At 40.5% G+C, this 17855-nt stretch overlaps 1 pseudogene across 1 annotated transcript; it reads left to right on the top strand.

Annotated features, from left to right (window-relative positions):
- Positions 1–596: 596 nt before the first annotated feature.
- On the top strand, positions 597–11228 carry LOC146511765 (uncharacterized; annotated as a pseudogene). The gene is made up of 2 exons (XR_014876258.1): positions 597–701; positions 10023–11228. The product of XR_014876258.1 is annotated as an uncharacterized LOC146511765 (transcript).
- The last annotated feature ends 6627 nt before the right edge of the window (positions 11229–17855 follow it).

A 17855-nucleotide genomic window follows, 5' to 3' on the forward strand; every position in this document is an offset into this window, starting at 1 on the left:
GCGAATAGCCCGATCCGGTGGGGAGGAGTGGGAAGACAGATCGGGCGCCCCCCTTCCGGCTCTCCTCTCTCCTGTCTTGTCCAATTTGTCTTACTTCTCTCTATCACCTTTTTTTATCCCTTTGAAGAAGTGAGGCTCCATAAATGTTAAAGAGATAAGTATTATTTCTCAGTTGCAGTGAGTGGATAGAAGAAAGTAAACTGTAGAAAACTAAACAGAAGAAAGAAGAAGAGAAATAACAATTTAACATAAACCAGTGACACTCCGGGGCCTGATCAACCCTGGCAGGATCTCCTTGGATGAGGGTGTCTCAACCTTACCAAGGAAGAAACAATGGCAGATTAGCTTGGGTAAAAAAACAAAAGCTGAGGCACACAACGATGTGTGCTGCTGATGGAGTTTCTGGGCTGCTTTTCCTCATAACAGCAATCCTTCAAGATTCTCTCAATTTAAAGCAATGCATTATCAGGGATTCTAACATCTAGCCCTTTTACTAAATCAGTGTCTTGTGGTCGCAGCACATTCAAACAAACAAAAAAAAATAAAGTACGTTCTAAATGAAGCTTCAGACGTCACTAATCACGTGACTCTGGCCAAACGAATCAAGCCTCGACACGGTGCTTCTGAAGCAGTTGATCTTTCTGACAAACGCACCGGAGCGTCAGCTTCAAGCGGACCATCACTACCTCTCACATCTAAAGGTAAGTGCCAAGGTATGGTCAAGTTTCATGAGTTGTTTTTCTCACCACTGATCACGCGCTCAACACTCTACGCGTGCATCACACGCGCGCTCTCAAGCATCAGTATTGTACAGTTCTGGGCGTCACGTGAGGTGCAGGTGTTACCATATAACGGAAATCTCCATCGTTCTGTAGCAGTGGTTCTCAAACGTTTCACAATGAGTTTGACCCTTACGAGCGACATCAAAGCGCAGTAGTATAGGCCTATTTAACACCACATACACATACTTGCCAACATTCAAAAGGGCTCTCTCTCTATATATATATATTTATATATCGATCGATCGATATATAAATATACTTCACTAACCCCCCTCAGAGACATCTATACTGGCAGACTTCAGCAGAAAGCCAGCATCATCATCAAAGACCCCTCACACCCTGGACACTCCCCCCACCCCCTCCCTCCCTCCAGGTCCATCAAGTCAAAGACAAACAGACTCAACACAAGTTTTTACCTACAGGCTGTCAAACATGCCCTACCTCCACCCTGATTTTATGATAACTGCACTGCCAATGCTCATGGACATTACACCTTACTTATAAATCGTATTTCTGTTTATACTTCAATGCAACCAACACCCTTACCTCTTTAAACTGTATTTATTATAACATTATTTAGTATAGTTCCAAAAGCACCCCCCCCCCTCCCACTCAATGTGCAATATCACTGATCACACTGCACCTCACACTGCACCTGCTAGTTAGATGGCATGTATGTGTATGTATATAGATGTAAGCATCTATGTGGAAATATGTGTGTGTATGTATATACGGATGCATATATGTATATATACATATATGTATGTATGTGGATGTATGTTTGCAGGTGTATGTATAAGTTGTACATATCTTTCTTGTGTAAATGTAAATTTGTCTGTTATTGTGTGAATACTTGCGCTATTGTACTCCATGTGTGTGGAGTACACGCTATTGTGTACTCCACACACATGGAGAGATGTATGTACGTATATATATATATATGTGTGTGTGTGTGTGTGTGTGTGTGTGTGTATATATATACTGCTAAATTTTGTGTTTGTTTCCAACAAGTTGCCAAAAATGTGTTCTTTTACTTGTCAGATGAACATATGAGACACTTTGACTCTTCAGTGCAGTGTGGAGCCTAACAAAGGTCTGCTTTGTGGAGAAGAGTCTGTCGGAGCAGCAGAGGAACATTTTCAGCTACTTGGACTCAGCTCAGCCACTACAGAGAAAACAATGAGCTCAACACAGAAGGTGACAGACAGAGCAGGGCGATATGACCGAAAATATTTATCACGATATACATTTGAAAATTTGCGATAATGATATAACTGACGATATAATTGACGCGAGATAAAATACTTTACAACTCCACAACTTTATTAGTGCAAAAAATCCCATCAATGTATTTTCACTTAAACAAACAGCTGTTTTTTATGTGTATTGAAGTTATATGAAAATTTAACAGTGCAAATGCAAATTGCTTGCTGACAGTTTAACCAAAAGGCATTTCCAATGGAAATTGGCCACATTTGCGCCGAGGAATTTGCATTTGCACTGTTAATATTTTTGGTCATATCGCCCTGCTCTACTTTCATGTATTACTGTTTAGGCTTAAATTGGTTTAATGTTTGGTGCCTTTTTCTTAATGTAAAAAAAACCGCTCAGGTTACAATCAGACATTTTTCTTCACTAAACCTGTTGGGTCTAAACTCCGACCCCGCTGTCTCCAGGACTTATTCCCATGAAAGAAAAACAAGACAACAGTGATCGATCGATTTACTTACTATATGAATCCGACATAGTGTTTTTTAATCAATAAAACAGTTTTTTTAATATATTGCTACATTTTGTATAAGTTCATACTTTAGTTTAAATAAACAACAACACTAAAGCTATTCTGTTATACCTGTATGTAAAAAATACACTGCACCCAAAATATTTCATAGTTCAGCAATACTGATCAGTTCAGTCTATTAACATCTATTAACTTAAACCTACTCATTCCTTCATATTCTGGTATTTTAAATAGTACTTAGCAGAAATATTAAGCAACCTAACTAATAGGGTTGCGAACTCCCAGCAAAAAAAAAAAAATAGGGAACCACACCCCACCTCATGATGCTTAATCGACGTAATCAACCTTAATTTGATGCAGTGTGGGAAAAAAAATGCACAGAAATAAATTATTTTTCAAGAATAATTAAATAGATTCAACATCTTTCTTCAACAGAATTGCAGACTGCACAGATGGTATCTTCCCAAAGGAAAAAGTAGTATAGCTTACTAAGGTATATTAGACTTAACGGTTACTATATACAGTAATGGACTTCTATATATTTTACATCAGATTAAAACTTTGGGTGTAAGAGTCAGATAATTATTTATTAAAAGCTAGACATTTTAAAATGGAATAAGAAAGAAAAGTATGTCTTTGTGCCCCCCTTTTCCCTGTTAATGCCCTATCGGCCCCCCTGGCTAAACTTTGCTAGATCCGCCCCTGCACAGTTACCAGCCGTCAGCGACGTAGAAAAAGATGCTGGTGTAGAAATTAATATTAAATAAATTCTAACAACAGCTTATCAAGGTTAAACGTGCTGCTGTTGTTAAGCTTAACGTGGGAATGCTTTACAAACATTCAGAGATGAACTTACACACTTGCTTTACTTCTCTCTGGGATAACTTCATCGGAGATGAAATGCTCGTTTGAGGCTACAAATACACACAGCCGCTCTATCACGTGAGCACACTGCTCCGACGCCCTACGGTTATGAGCTGAGTTACGGCGTGTCACAAGTTTTGTGAGGTGCTTTTTTGATATTTAATGGATCGGATTACATTTTTTATTTCTCTCCGATATCCGATCCAGTAATTTACGTCAGTATCGGACCGATACGTAATATCTGATCGGTCCATCTCTAGTTTGGTGCCTTTTTCTTAATGTAAAAAACCCTCAGGTTACAATCAGACATTTTTCTTCACTGAACCTGTTGGGTCTAAACTCAGACCCCGCTGTCTCCAGGACTTATTCCCATGAAAGAAAAACAAGACAACTGCGATCGATCGATTTACTTGCAAAGGAATTCATATGACAGATAATATATGGTATAAACATCTAGATGATGGGAAAGTGGTATTCTTGGACTTTAGTGCTGCATTTGATTTGATAAATTTTGATCTTTTGATTGATAAACTAAAATGTTACTGATTTTCACCAGCTGCTCTGTGCTGGATGAAAAGTTATTTGTCTGGAAGACGGCAAAAGGTTTATTATAATGTTTATTTCTCCGAGAGCTGCGACATGAACTGTGCTCTACCCCAAGGCAGCTGCCTCACTTTTCTATTCAGTTTTCACTAACGATCTGCAATATGTCTTGGCTTAATCTTGGGTATGCCAATGATTCCACCATGTTTTATTCAGCCAGTGACAACTCTGAATTGATCAGCGTGTCACAACAAAATTTGCTGAAGGTGTTTGACTGGATAAGTAAAAACAACATGATTTTGAATGTATCTAAATCCAAATCTATGTTAATTAGAAGCAGATTAGTCAACAGCCCACAACTGAGTCTTTCCATAGCCAGTGTTAGAACACATCACCCAGATTAAAATACTCGGCGTTACCATAAATCACCACCTTTCATGGTCTCAGCACATCGACTGTTTTTAAGAAAACGGGACAAGGTATAGCTATGGCTATGAAATGCTCTTTCTGTATCACTTCTTCAATTATGAAAGATGTCATTAATGCACTAGTAATGTTTCTTCTGGAGTATTGTTCAATCATTTAGTCAGCAGCTAATAAGACAGATCTTAGCAGACTTCAGTTAGTCCAGAATAGGGCGTCCAGATTAGATGTTCATACTAAACTAATTAAAAATGGACCGATCGTCGCCTCACAAAACGCGCTACTTGGCTTATCAGAGAAGTATGTGTCACTCGATAGAGCGGCTGTTGTCTGCGAGACCTGTCGGCGAACTGGTGGAGCATTTGGAGCCTCAACACATGCTTCCAAACCGCAGCATTTTTAATCTTAATCTCTTCCATACTGAGGCGAAAAGGAAGCGATTTGTCCGGTACTTCAGCTAGAATGGGGGAAAAAAAGACTCTGGAGTTAGTCTGTGTCCTTAAGCTGCAGCTGCCTCTTCTTCTCTCATGTTTTCTAAGTAGCTGACAGCTGGTAACTGTGCAGGGGTGGGTCTAGCAAAGCTTTGCCAGGGGGCAGGTAGGGCATTAACAAGAAAAGGGAGGCACAAAAAATACTTTTCTTTGTTATTTCTTTTAAAGGACTAACTTTTAATAAATAATTATCTGAATCTTACAACCAAAGTGGTCATCTGATTAAATGTATAGAAATCCATTACTGTATATGGTAACTATTAAGTCTAATTTACACCCTGTTTAAGCTATAGTCCTTTTTCCTTTGGGAAGGTACCATCTGTGCAGTCTGCAATTCTGTTGAAGAAAGATGTTGAATCTATTTAATTATTTTAGAAACATAATTGATTATTTCTGTGCATTTGATGTACACGTGCATTAAATTAAAGTTGATTATGTCGATTAAGCATCATGAGGTGGAGGGCGGGGGTGGTTCTGGGAGATTTTTGCTGGGAGTTGGCAACTCTATTAGTTAGGTTGTTTAATATTTCTGACAAGTACTCTTTAAAATACCAGAATAAGAAGGATGGTGCAGGTTTAAGTTTATTAGATTGATGTGTGTTGCTGAACTATAAAATATTTGAATAGAATAGAATAGAAAAGAATAGAATAGAATAGAATTAAACTTTATTGTCATTGCACATGTCACAGGTACAGGGCAACGAAATGCAGTTTGCATCCATCCAGAAGTGCTTTAGCCATGATATAGATATATTACAATATATATTAGCAATAATATAGATATGTAAGTATATTACAGAAATGGGTCTATTATGGTATGTTATAATGCACACGGTATGAAGTATGTTATGGATATGCTATAACTATAAGTACGTACAGGCTATGAACAGGATATAAATATGAAAAACTATACAGAATATGAAATAAAAAAAAACTATACAGAAATATGAGATATACAGCTATACAGAAATGGGAAATATGCAGGTTATAAACAGTTGTAGAATTAAAAATTATCGTATTATACAGAATGATTATTTATACAGAATTATACAGTGGTGCAGTTAAGATAAGTGAGATATGTGGATAATTTCTACAGAGGCTATATAAAGTGCTAGTGGTTGTGAGTGGTGGTTCAGTCCATGTTATTATTGTGTGTTTGAGGGTACAGTTGTCCATTGTGTGTGTAGGTGGTTGTGGGTGTGTGTATGTTCAGTCCATGAGTTTAACGTGGGTCAGATGTCAGGAGGCAGAGTTCAGGAGTCTGACAGCTGTGGGGAAGAAGCTGTTCCGGTACCTGGTGGTCTTAGTCCGGAGGCTCCTGTAGCGCCTCCCAGAGGGCAGGAGGGTGAAGAGTCCATGTGATGGGTGACTGGGCTCTTTGATGATTTTCCCAGCCCTTTTCAGACACCGCTTCCTGTAGATGTCCTTTATGGCAGGAAGTGGTGCTCCGGCGATGCGCTGGGCAGTTTTCACAACCCTCTGCAACGCCTTCCGGTCCGAGGCGGAGCAGTTCCCGTACCAGACTGTTATACAGTTGGTCAGGATGATCTTGATGGTGCAGCGATAGAAGTTCACCAGGATGTCTGAGGACAGGTGGTTCTTCCTCAGAGTCCTCAAGAAGAAGAGGCACTAGTGAGCCTTCTTGACCAGCTTGGAGCAGTTGGTCGTCCAGATGAGATCCTCGGAGATGTGGACTCCCAGGAACTTGCAGCTGCTAACACGCTCCACAGCCGTCCCCTTAATGTGGATGGGTGGATGTGGGTCAGCATTCCTCCTGTAGTCCACGATGAGCTCCTTGGTCTTCTCTGTGTTAAGCAGCAGGTTGTTTCTGTCGCACCACTCAGCCAGACGATCCACCTCCTCCCTGTAGGCGGCCTCATCGTTGTCACTGATGAGGCCAATCACCGTGGTGTCATCTGCAAACTTAATGATGGTGTCAGAACCATCGGCAGGTCTGCAGTCGTGGGTGAAGAGGGAGTAGAGGAAAGGTTCTCATTTGGTATAACAGAATAGCTTTAGTGTCTTGTTTTTAAAACTTGAGTAGGAACTTATACAAAATGCAGCAGGATATTTATTTAAAAAACAGTTTTATTGATTACAAAAAACACTCTATCGCATTCATATCGGTATCAGCAGATATCCATATGATATCGGAATCGGTATTGGACATTAAAAAGTGGCATCGTGCCATCTCTAATACTAATATCGATAAAATGCATTATCAACTTTCTTGGCTTCCTGTACAGGCTAAAATATTCTATGGCTTACTTGTAGTTATAAAGAACGCAATTCTGTTAAACACACCATATTTATTTCTGCTCAGCTGCAGTATCCTGATGAAATACATAATGATATTACACGATTTTCAACAAACTGCAATTTAGTAAATCCTCGAGTTAAAAGTAACTTTTTGTAAAACTGTTATATTTAGAGCAACTTTCAAGTGGAATAAATTGCCTTATAAAATTAGAGAATTAGCAGCTATTCAAAACTTCAATGAACATTTAAAAGCCGATTTACAGAACTTTTAGTTGTTGTAATATTGTAAGAGATGATTTGTTTTTGATATTTGTGTAATGTGCCGCAATGTTATTGATATTATTATTATTATTATTAGGGATGCAACGATACCAATTTTTACAAACCGATACGATACCGATACTTGGATCTGAGTACTTGCCGATACAGAGTACAAAAACCGATACTTCTACCACACACACACACACAAATGCAATGAATTGGAAGACAGGTTTTATTTTATTCTCTGCCGATAAAAAATAAAATCTTAATAAAAATGACCACAAAAAAATTTCAAGTGAAAAATAAGCACTTCTCTTTAATTATTGCAGAGAGTCCATATTGTAAACAAACAAACAAAATAACGAAAGTATTTGGCATTGATGAACTCCTCATCTGCCCGTGGATCATCAGTCCACTGCGCCGTTAAACCAAGGACTGACATCGTGCACACACTGCTTGTCTTTACCTCTTCAGAAAGTTTTGGCACCATTAACTCCCTGATGTATGGGCGGTTGGGAATTTCATATCGCGGCTCGAGTATGCTGAGAAGACGGTGCAATCCTATGTTTTCCACAGCCGGCATTGGCTGGTCATCCAGAGCGATAAAATGAGTCAGAGCCTCTGTTATTTAAACTGCCTGTGGATTTTCTCTTGACATTTTTCATCGCTTTTCCAAAACCTGAGTTAAAGTTGGCTGTTCCGGTCCACACTGCTGACATTTTGCTTAGCCTAGCTACAACAGCCTCCAGTTTCTCTTTTTTATCTGGAGCCGCCAGTCTCACTCGCCTAACCCTGTGCCTGTTTAGCGCGGGATGTCCCCCTAGTGGCCAATCTAAAAAACTACAACAGAAATGACATGCCACCCTCTGATTAATGAAATAAGTTAGTATCGGTTCATGGTATCCTCTCACACGCTCCTGCACACCAAATCTGGAACTACTGTCCATCATGTTTCGTCCTTTTTATCTACCTCGAGAGTTTACATCGGTCATTATAAGTGCCGTTTATATTCCACCACAAGCGGACACGGTCACCGCCTTATGCGAGCTGCATGAGGCACTCACACAGCACCAGACACAACACCGGGACGCTGCGCTTATTGTAACGGGGGACTTTAATAGTGCCAACCTCAAACGCGCAGCGCCAAACTTTTATCAACATATCACCTGCCCCACCAGAGGTGAAAGGACACTGGACCACTGCTGCTACACTACGGTCAAGGACGGGTACAAGGCACAATCCCACCCTCCGTTTGGCAAATCCGATCACGCCGCCATCTTCCTCATGCCAAAATACAAACAAAGGCTGAAACAGGAAGCTCCGGTTCAGAGGAAGGTCGCGCGCTGGATGGATCAATCGGTGGCCGCGTTACAGGACGCACTCGACGACGCAGACTGGGACATGTTCAGAAACAGCTCCGACGATGATGTCAACGTGTTTACGGAAGCGGTTGTGGGATTCATCGGGAAACTAGCGGATGATACCGTGGAGACAAAGACTATCACAACGTTTCCCAACCAGAAGCCGTGGGTGGATAAAACCATCCGCGACGCTCTGAGATCCTGCACCGCTGCCTACAACACGGGACTCACGACGGGGGACATGGACCCGTACAAAGCCGCGTCATATAACGTGCGGAAGGCGGTGAAAGAGGCGAAGCAGCGCTACGGGAGGAAACTAGAGTCACAACTCCAACAGAGTGACTCTAGGAGCCTGTGGCGGGGACTAAGGACAATAACGGATTATAAAGCACCAACAACCGGTATGACGAACGCGACCGTGACTGGCAGACGAGCTGAACACCTTCTATGCTCGCTTCGAGGCTGCAGCTAAGGACTCCAACGATGCTAGTGCTAGCGGCGCTAGCGGCGCTAACGGCTTTAGGTCACGAGCAGTTGTCTAAGCATTTCACTGCATATCGTACTGTGTATGACTGTGTATGTGACAAATAAAAATTTGAATTTGAATTTGAATTTGATTAATGAAATAAGTTAGTATCGGTTCATGGTATCGGTTAACTTTTACGAGTATGAGTACACACACATTTTACAGTATCGGCCCCGATACCAGTATCGGTATTGGTGCATCCCTAATTATTATTATCATTATTATTATTATTATTATTGTTATTATTGATTGCTTATATTTTAATTGTGAAACCTCACTGTGGATGTAAGAGCCAAATTATGTGGATATCTTGAATCCACTTTATTGTATAATATTTTATGTGATTGTATTTGACGGACGACGAGCAACATCTGTTTGTGGAAGCTAATGGGGTTCCTTTTGAATAAACAAATAAAAAAACATGGGATTTATTATCACTGAATAATTATGTATAAATCTATAAAAATTATAGAAATATGTATTAGAAACAACAACGGTGTGTGTGTGTGTGTGTGTGTGTGTGTGTGTGTGTGTGTGTGTGTGTGTGTATACACAATCAGGAGGGATGGGCATGATTTTAGTGTTTAAACACCAGGTTGGATGTAATGTGTTGGAACTACCAGCAGGTGGGGATAAGAGACCTTTAAGGTGTTTGGTGCCACACTCCACCTTCAGGTTTAAAACTAGTGTTAATGGAGGGAGTTTGAAGGTTCAGTTTGTTCCACGACTGCATTTCACTCCCTGGCTCTGTTTGTATCTCTGTCACTGCAGGACCAACATGGAGCGAGAAGTCAGCGCTCTCAGGAGGCCGACAAACCTCACAGAAGAAAGAGAGAGAAAACATACAGCTGTGACGAGTGTGGGAAGGATTTTACTAGGAAGAATTCACTAAAACTTCATCAGGTCATCCACACTGGAGAGAAACCGTTCAGCTGTGATTTGTGTGAAAAGTCTTTTTCCATGAAGGGTCACCTAAAACAACACCAACTCATCCACAATGGAGTTAAAGCGTACAGCTGTGACGAGTGTGGGAAAGAGTTTACTCTGAAGACTTCACTAAAACAGCATCAGGTCATCCACACTGGAGAGAGACCGTTCAGCTGTGACTTTTGTGGAAAGTGTTTTTCCAGGAAGGATTCCCTAAAACAACACCAACTCATCCACAGTGGAGTTAAAGCGTACAGCTGTGACGAGTGTGGGAAGGATTTTACTGCGAAGATTTCCCTAAAAAAAACACCAACTCATCCACAGTGGAATTAAAGCGTACAGCTGTGACGAGTGTGGGAAGGATTTTACTGAGAAGGCTTCACTAAAACAGCATCAGGTCAGCCACACTGGAGAGAGACCGTTCAGCTGTGACTTTTGTGGAAAGTCTTTTACCAGGATGCGTTCCCTAAAACAACACCAACTCATCCACAGTGAAGTTAAAGCGTACAGCTGTGACAAGTGTGGGAAGGATTTTACTGCGAAGATTTCCCTAAAAAAACACCAACTCATCCACAGTGGAATTAAAGCGTACAGCTGTGACGAGTGTGGGAAGGATTTTACTGAGAAGGCTTCACTAAAACAGCATCAGGTCAGCCACACTGGAGAGAGACCGTTCAGCTGTGACAAGTGTGGGAAGGATTTTACTGCGAAGATTTACCTAAAAAAACACCAACTCATCCACACTGGAGAGAGACCGTTCAGCTGTGACTTTTGTGGAAAGTCTTTTTCCAGGAAGGATTCCCTAAAACAACACCAACTCATCCACAGTGGAGTTAAAGCGTACAGCTGTGACGAGTGTGGGAAGGATTTTACTGCGAAGATTTCCCTAAAAAAAACACCAACTCATCCACAGTGGAATTAAAGCGTACAGCTGTGACGAGTGTGGGAAGGATTTTACTGAGAAGGCTTCACTAAAACAGCATCAGGTCAGCCACACTGGAGAGAGACCGTTCAGCTGTGACTTTTGTGGAAAGTCTTTTACCAGGATGCGTTCCCTAAAACAACACCAACTCATCCACGGTAAAGTTAAAGCGTACAGCTGTGACAAGTGTGGGAAGGATTTTACTGCGAAGATTTCCCTAAAAAAACACCAACTCATCCACAGTGGAATTAAAGCGTACAGCTGTGACGAGTGTGGGAAGGATTTTACTGAAAAGGCTTCACTAAAAAAACACCAACTCATCCACACTGGAGAGAGACCGTTCAGCTGTGACTTGTGTGGAAAGTCTTTTTCCAGGAAGGATTCCCTAAAACAACACAAACTCATCCACAGTGGAGTTAAAGCGTACAGCTGTGATCAGTGTGGCAGAGCTTTTACTGAAAGTGGCAGCTTACAGAGGCATCTAGTTACCCACTCTGGAATTAAGGCATACAGCTGTGACATCTGTGGAAAAACTTTCAGCTGGAGATTAAGCCGAAATATACACCTACGCAGTCACACCAGACATGATGTGTACAGCTGTGAACAGTGTGGCAAATACTTTGCTACAGACACACAGTTACAAGAACACATGTTTACCCACACTGAGGAGAGACCTTATCAATGTGACCTGTGTGAGAAGACTTTTAAAGCTCCACATTACCTGAGACGACACCAACAGATCCACACCAGAAAGAGACTCTACAAGTGCAGTTACTGTGAGGTATGTATTTATATTGTTATCTTGTCATTTTAGCCTGACTGTTTGGAACAACTCTACTCATTAAACTGTGTTAGCATGTTAGCAGTTCTACTGCATGGAAAAGCAGCTCTGAGTGATTATTCAGATTTTCATTTCAGTTATGATTTTAGTATTACTGTAGTATTATGGTGGTAGTATTGTAGTTATTGCAGCCCAGTAAACTGAGTGTGTTAACTGAAACAGTCAAATGTAATTGGACGTCTGCAGAGATGCTCTTTATTTCAGGAGACATTCAGGATAAAAATGTTGAAGGACTGACTTACACTGTCTTTGTGTCTTTGTTTAGAAGCAGAGCGACACAGATGGATCCAGTTCTCAACCCTGTCATCACTGTGGTGGTAGGAAAGACTTTCGTTGTGACCTCTGTGGGAAAAACTTTCAGCCATGAAATGAGCTTAAAAACGCATCAACGTAAACACACTGGAGACAAACTGAAATACTGCAAAGAATGTGGGAGAAGCTTCACCACATCAGGTGACTTAAAACGACATGAACTGATTCACAGTGAGGTTAAAAAGCACCTCTGTGATCAGTGTGGGTCATCCTTCACCACTGCAGGTCAGCTTAAAACACACAAACGAGTCCACACAGGAGATAAACCATACAAGTGTAGACACTGTGACAGACGCTTCTCACAATCAAGTGGTCGCATCTATCATGAACGTACACACATGGAAGGAAACTACAGCTGTGACCAGTGTGACAAGAGCTTCAGGAATATCAGATCATACTCCGAACACAAACGATCCCACATTACTAATAAACTGTTTCACTGTTACCAATGTGCCAAAACATTCACCTCATTGTCTGCTCTGTGCAAACATCAGCGTGATCACTCAGGGCTGAAATCACTCCCATCACTGGATCACAGTGAATCTGAAGAGACAGAAAGATCCTCTGGTTTCAGTGTCAGACTCAAAAAGCTTGAGATCAGGCTCCACAGAGTTCAGATTGAATCATTTAAACTTGCGTTGAACTGAACTGGTTGCTGGGCTGAACTTCTACATAATACAGATTTACATGGGATCTTATTTTCTGTTGTTTTACTGAGTCAGTTTTGTCCTTTTTTCTCTGTCCTGGTTTTGCTCGTCTGTAAATAATTGAAACTCAGTCAAATAGTTCATTGTTCTCCAGCAAAACGTTTTGGAAACTCATGTTTAACCTTTAAAACTCTGACATGTTTTAGCACACAAGGCTTCATCGGGGAGTTCACTCATGATTGGGTTTTTAGTTCTTTCAAAGAGAGTCTTGGAGCTGTTTGATGTTTCTGTTTTCTCTGAAACCACCTGAAAGCAAAACTATTTTTCTTGCTTCATGTAGTGTGGAAGTTTTTAATGTTTCTTTCATCTGTGATGTTCTTGAATGTGTTCACATGAAGATGGTACAAATAAACTGTCCTTTTAGCTTTAGCTCCTAATTTATTCATTATTTATGGATGTAGCACAGCAGCAGTTTCTTGATTTACACATGGAGGGCTCAGGATCTGATGGTAAATAATGTTTTGTATCCTTGTACACATCATACAGCTCAGCTGTTCCACAGATGTCAGGTTTACACAGTGGGATGGTGTTATGGCCCTGGCCATAATCTGTTTTGGTGGCTGTTTTCTTTGTCTGTGTCTGTAAGTCTTTGCAGGTCCCTGAGTGGATGAGCTGACGGCTGCTGATTGGTCCCCTGGTCATGTGGTCTCATTCAAAATCCCTCACCAGCAGTTGTCCCGGGGCAGCGACTGACAGCAGCAGCAGACCTGACCCTGGCCTCCAAAACCTGTGACATTTGTGCCTGTGACTTTTGCCACTTTCTCAGTTCTGTATATAGTGTGTACATTAGTTTTCATTGTAAATAGCACTGGAACAGAAGGGGTGAGCTGCCTTATTGTTTTCCCTTGCACTGTTTTCTCCTGTTTATCTCAGTTAGGGAGTTAGGTGTAGCGCTTGTCTTTTGTTTGATGTTTGATTTCCCATAGGGTTTTAGATAGCACCTCCTCCTGACTTAGCTTGTTTTGTTTGTTATTTTGGCCTTTGTTCACCCCGGAGCTTCATTTTGCAGTGTAGAAAACTAAACCACCATTCACTAAGAAATTGGTTTTCCCTCTGTGTATGGTTTTGGGGACCAGGGCGGGGCAATCCTTTCAAACTTATGTTGCGTTCCTGTACCCCTAGACTGGGGCGTAACAGATGGTTTGTAAGAATGCAGCTCTCCTGTGGATAAATCCTTACTCTTAGCCTCAGGACCTCACACACTCCCAGCAGGTTCGGTCAGAAGATTTATACCTTTTTCATTTCTATATGATTCTTCTTGCATCTAAACAAAGATGATGATGATGAGTCATTTATGAAAAATGAAGCAAAAACAATATTGTTGTATGAGGATTTTTATGGCAGATTTTGTGCATCAACATTTTTGTACATGAAAATGTTAAAAGGATGCAAAGGAGGAGGAGGGCACAAGAGCTCAGCACGTGATACTGATTGGAAGCAACACAGCTGCTGTTGACAAAGCAGCAGAGTCAGATATGAATGTGTATTGAATTCATCGTGTAAATATACCAGATTTATCCACATACGCTAGTTTTCACCTTTTTTTTACTTTCAGTAAGTTTACTTTTAGTTTATTTTTACTTTCTTAAGACGCAGGAGATTCATCATGATTGAGCTTTTCATTAAAGTAATGTTTAAAAGACATTTCTCGTTTGTTCTTTCAGCTGCAGCCTCGCTGGTGTTTAACTGTCTGACAGTAAAGAAGATAAAAGATACGTGCAAACACAAACACATGAAAAGTATTTGCAGAAAAGCTTAAAGCTCTTGTTTGTCTGTTTTTTCGTTCCAGTCATCGCCAACATGGTGAAGATGTGAAGCTGCCTTCCTGCTACAGTATCTCCTTATATACATTTGCTCATATCGTGGGACTTCTTATAGAGTGTCTTTCTTTGACCATGTCTCACTGTGTTTTATTCTTGACGTTGCATTTGAGTCTTTCATGACTCTCTTTTAATTCATATTAAAATGGATGGATGTCTAGACGGACCCCCTAAATTTATCATCTGAAATCTTTTTATTCCTTTATTCAACTGCTTTCAGGCATTTCTGTGCATCCAAATTTATATATAGATATCAAAGCACTCATATCTTTACAGTTTGTTAATATCTTCATAATCTCCAATAATGTTACACCCCAGTGCTTTCATTTGAACCTCAAGTGTCATTGTCTTTGATAAGGAACGGAGTATAATGCATCTATTTTGCAAAAATAAATAATACAATAAATGTTTAAAGACTTTCAAAAAGGTACCCTGTTTTTACCTTCGTCGTATCGTACAAATAGAGTTAACATAGGGCGATCGTGGCTCAAGAGTTGGGTGTTTGTCTTGTAATCGGAAGGTTGCTGTTTCGAGCCCTGGCTCGGACAGTCTGGGTCGTTGTGTCCTTGGGCAAGACACTTCGCCTACTGGTGATGGCCAGAGGGGCCAATGGCGGCCTCGCCTCTGTCAGTCTGCCCCAGGGCAGCTATGGTTACAACTGTAGCTGCTCTCACCAGTATATGAATGTGAGAGTGAATGAATAGTGGTATTGTAAAGCGCTTTGAGGGGTCCTGAAAAAGCGCTATATAAATGCAATCCATTATTATAATTATCCAAGGAACAATTGTCAATAAGCAGAGAAGTTATTGCAATATTAATGCAAGACATGGAAGCAGGTGGTGTTGTTCCCAAATTAGGAACAATATTTTAAAATTACTTCACAATTCTTCTTGCACTTCATATTGTTACAAACTATCAGAATATAAAGAAAGTCAGAAAATGGACAACCTCAGCTTATAAAACTGCTATTTTTTTTAACCACAAACTTTCAACCACTGGATCAATTTTAAGGGTTTTGCACTTGATTTTTATTTAATCATGAAACACTGCAGAGATGCAAAGAAATAGTCATTATAACAGTTTGCAAATGCTCCACGTTATACTGTGTCCAAGCTATAGACGTCTCTGAAGCGACACTTTAAGAAACTCCTGCATAGCTGCGGGGTGCACAGTCCACATTTCACAGTGACAGCACAAAAACCCACAAAGCTGATTTAGATATTTAACATTCTTTCAGTAAAAATTAAACCCTGCACGACTCCATGAAAATCTGGCATTAATCACATGAAAGCCTCTGCTGTAGCACCCTGTCATCCATTCATCCAAGAGATGTAACCAAGCTAAAAGACACTGCCTCTATTAGATAATTATTAGATAATCATCTTTGAAAAATAATCTTTAACATCAGATTAATGTCAGATTTTACACGGTCAGGTGTATCAGAGTTTAACTCAGAAAATTTAACTTTAACTCAAAATTTCTTATAAATAAATTTCAAACGAGCCATCGTGATAAAGGGAATGTGTGCAGATTTGGTGCTCGATGCTGATCAGCATGGCTGACTCTTTGTATCTACTATTGCCTCCACAGTCTGAGTCCACACAGGTAATGAGCCATTATGACCAATTATGGAGTCTACTGCCAGCTCACGCTTTTTTGAGGTTATGTCAAAAGGTTTCTTGGAAATAAACACGGACTATTTGTTTAGGCAGTCTGTGTCAATGGGCTCAGTCAGTAGTCACGTTGTCTTATTACAATGAACACATGCAGTGTAGTTAATTTTGAGTTAATCCAGCCTTCTACCTGCAAGAAATCTTTAGTGCAGTATGTAATCTGCTTCTGAAAATAGCTCCCAGCATAAAAAATTTCTTCTTTCAGCTCTAATCCGTGAAAAAAAGACAAAAAAAAACTTGGTTGGTCTGTTCACTGTCACCGCTCTGATGTCAGGTGTACATGATTGGAGGATTTGGGGTTGGGTCCTCTGCTCATTCATCACTGCAGATTTTAGTTAGATTTGTTTGTCCGTGGGAACTGTGGGAGCCTTAAATTACATTTTGGATGTAAACAAAAAGAAGAGCGTGAAGGGGTGTGAAGAAAAACAGATTTTAAACTTTGTTTTTGTAACTGGACTCTGGTGCCATCCTGTGGCTGCTATGAAACAAAAGTGAAGTAATGAAAATAAAAAATGTTCTCAGTTTTCCTTGTTTGCCAAACTTCTCTCTAAAAACCAAGTCTGTTCCCTGTGTTTTTATTACAGTTTCTACAGTGTGAGATAATAAAAGGAGGATGTTGAAGGCAGCACCGCTCCACCTGCACTATACACACTATACAATTTTTTCATAACAGATGAGTTTTGTTTTTTTTGTTGGGGTTTTTTTTTTTTTTTTTTTTTGGGGGGGGGGGGGGGGGGGGGGGGGGGGGGGGGGGGGGGGGGGTCTTTTTTTATTCCCACCTATGCTTCTATTTTCTATGTTAAAAAAACCACAGGAGTTATGCAGGTTTACTATGATCAAAACTTCAGACTCAGTGAAACATCATGCTGTGTAACACTATACACCAGTGTAAAGTTCAGGAAAGTTTCTTCATGGTTCAGAGGCTGCCCGGCAGAGGATGATTTAAAGATGTGCGTGAAATGGGCTGTTATGATTGGTCAGAAAATGTGATGATGGTTGCCTTTTTATAAAGAGTAAACTTTCCTTTTTGCCAGCGGTCGTGGCAGCTAAAGAGCGTTTCCCTGAGCCTTAAAACTGCAAAGACGGCACGGCGCTGTCACGCTGATGGCCCGGGAGATACCGTTGGTGAGTCTGAAACTATTGCCTAGTACAAAGCATTAAACCATGTTAAAAACACAACAGCCTTTATAAATGCAGTTTGGACGACTTTGCAGTTATTTATTTGTAAAAAATGTTTGGAATCGTGTATGATTTTCGTCCCACTTCTCACGTGTACACCACTTTGTGTTGGTCTTTCACGTGGAATTCCAATAAACTTGATTCGTGTTTGTGGCTGTAATGTGAAAAAACGTGGGAAAGTTCAAGGGGGCCGAATACTTTTGCAAACCACTGTAAAATAGAA

This window comes from Neolamprologus multifasciatus, chromosome 9, assembly GCF_963576455.1.
Source record: "Neolamprologus multifasciatus chromosome 9, fNeoMul1.2, whole genome shotgun sequence".
Classification (NCBI taxonomy): Eukaryota; Metazoa; Chordata; class Actinopteri; order Cichliformes; family Cichlidae; genus Neolamprologus; species Neolamprologus multifasciatus.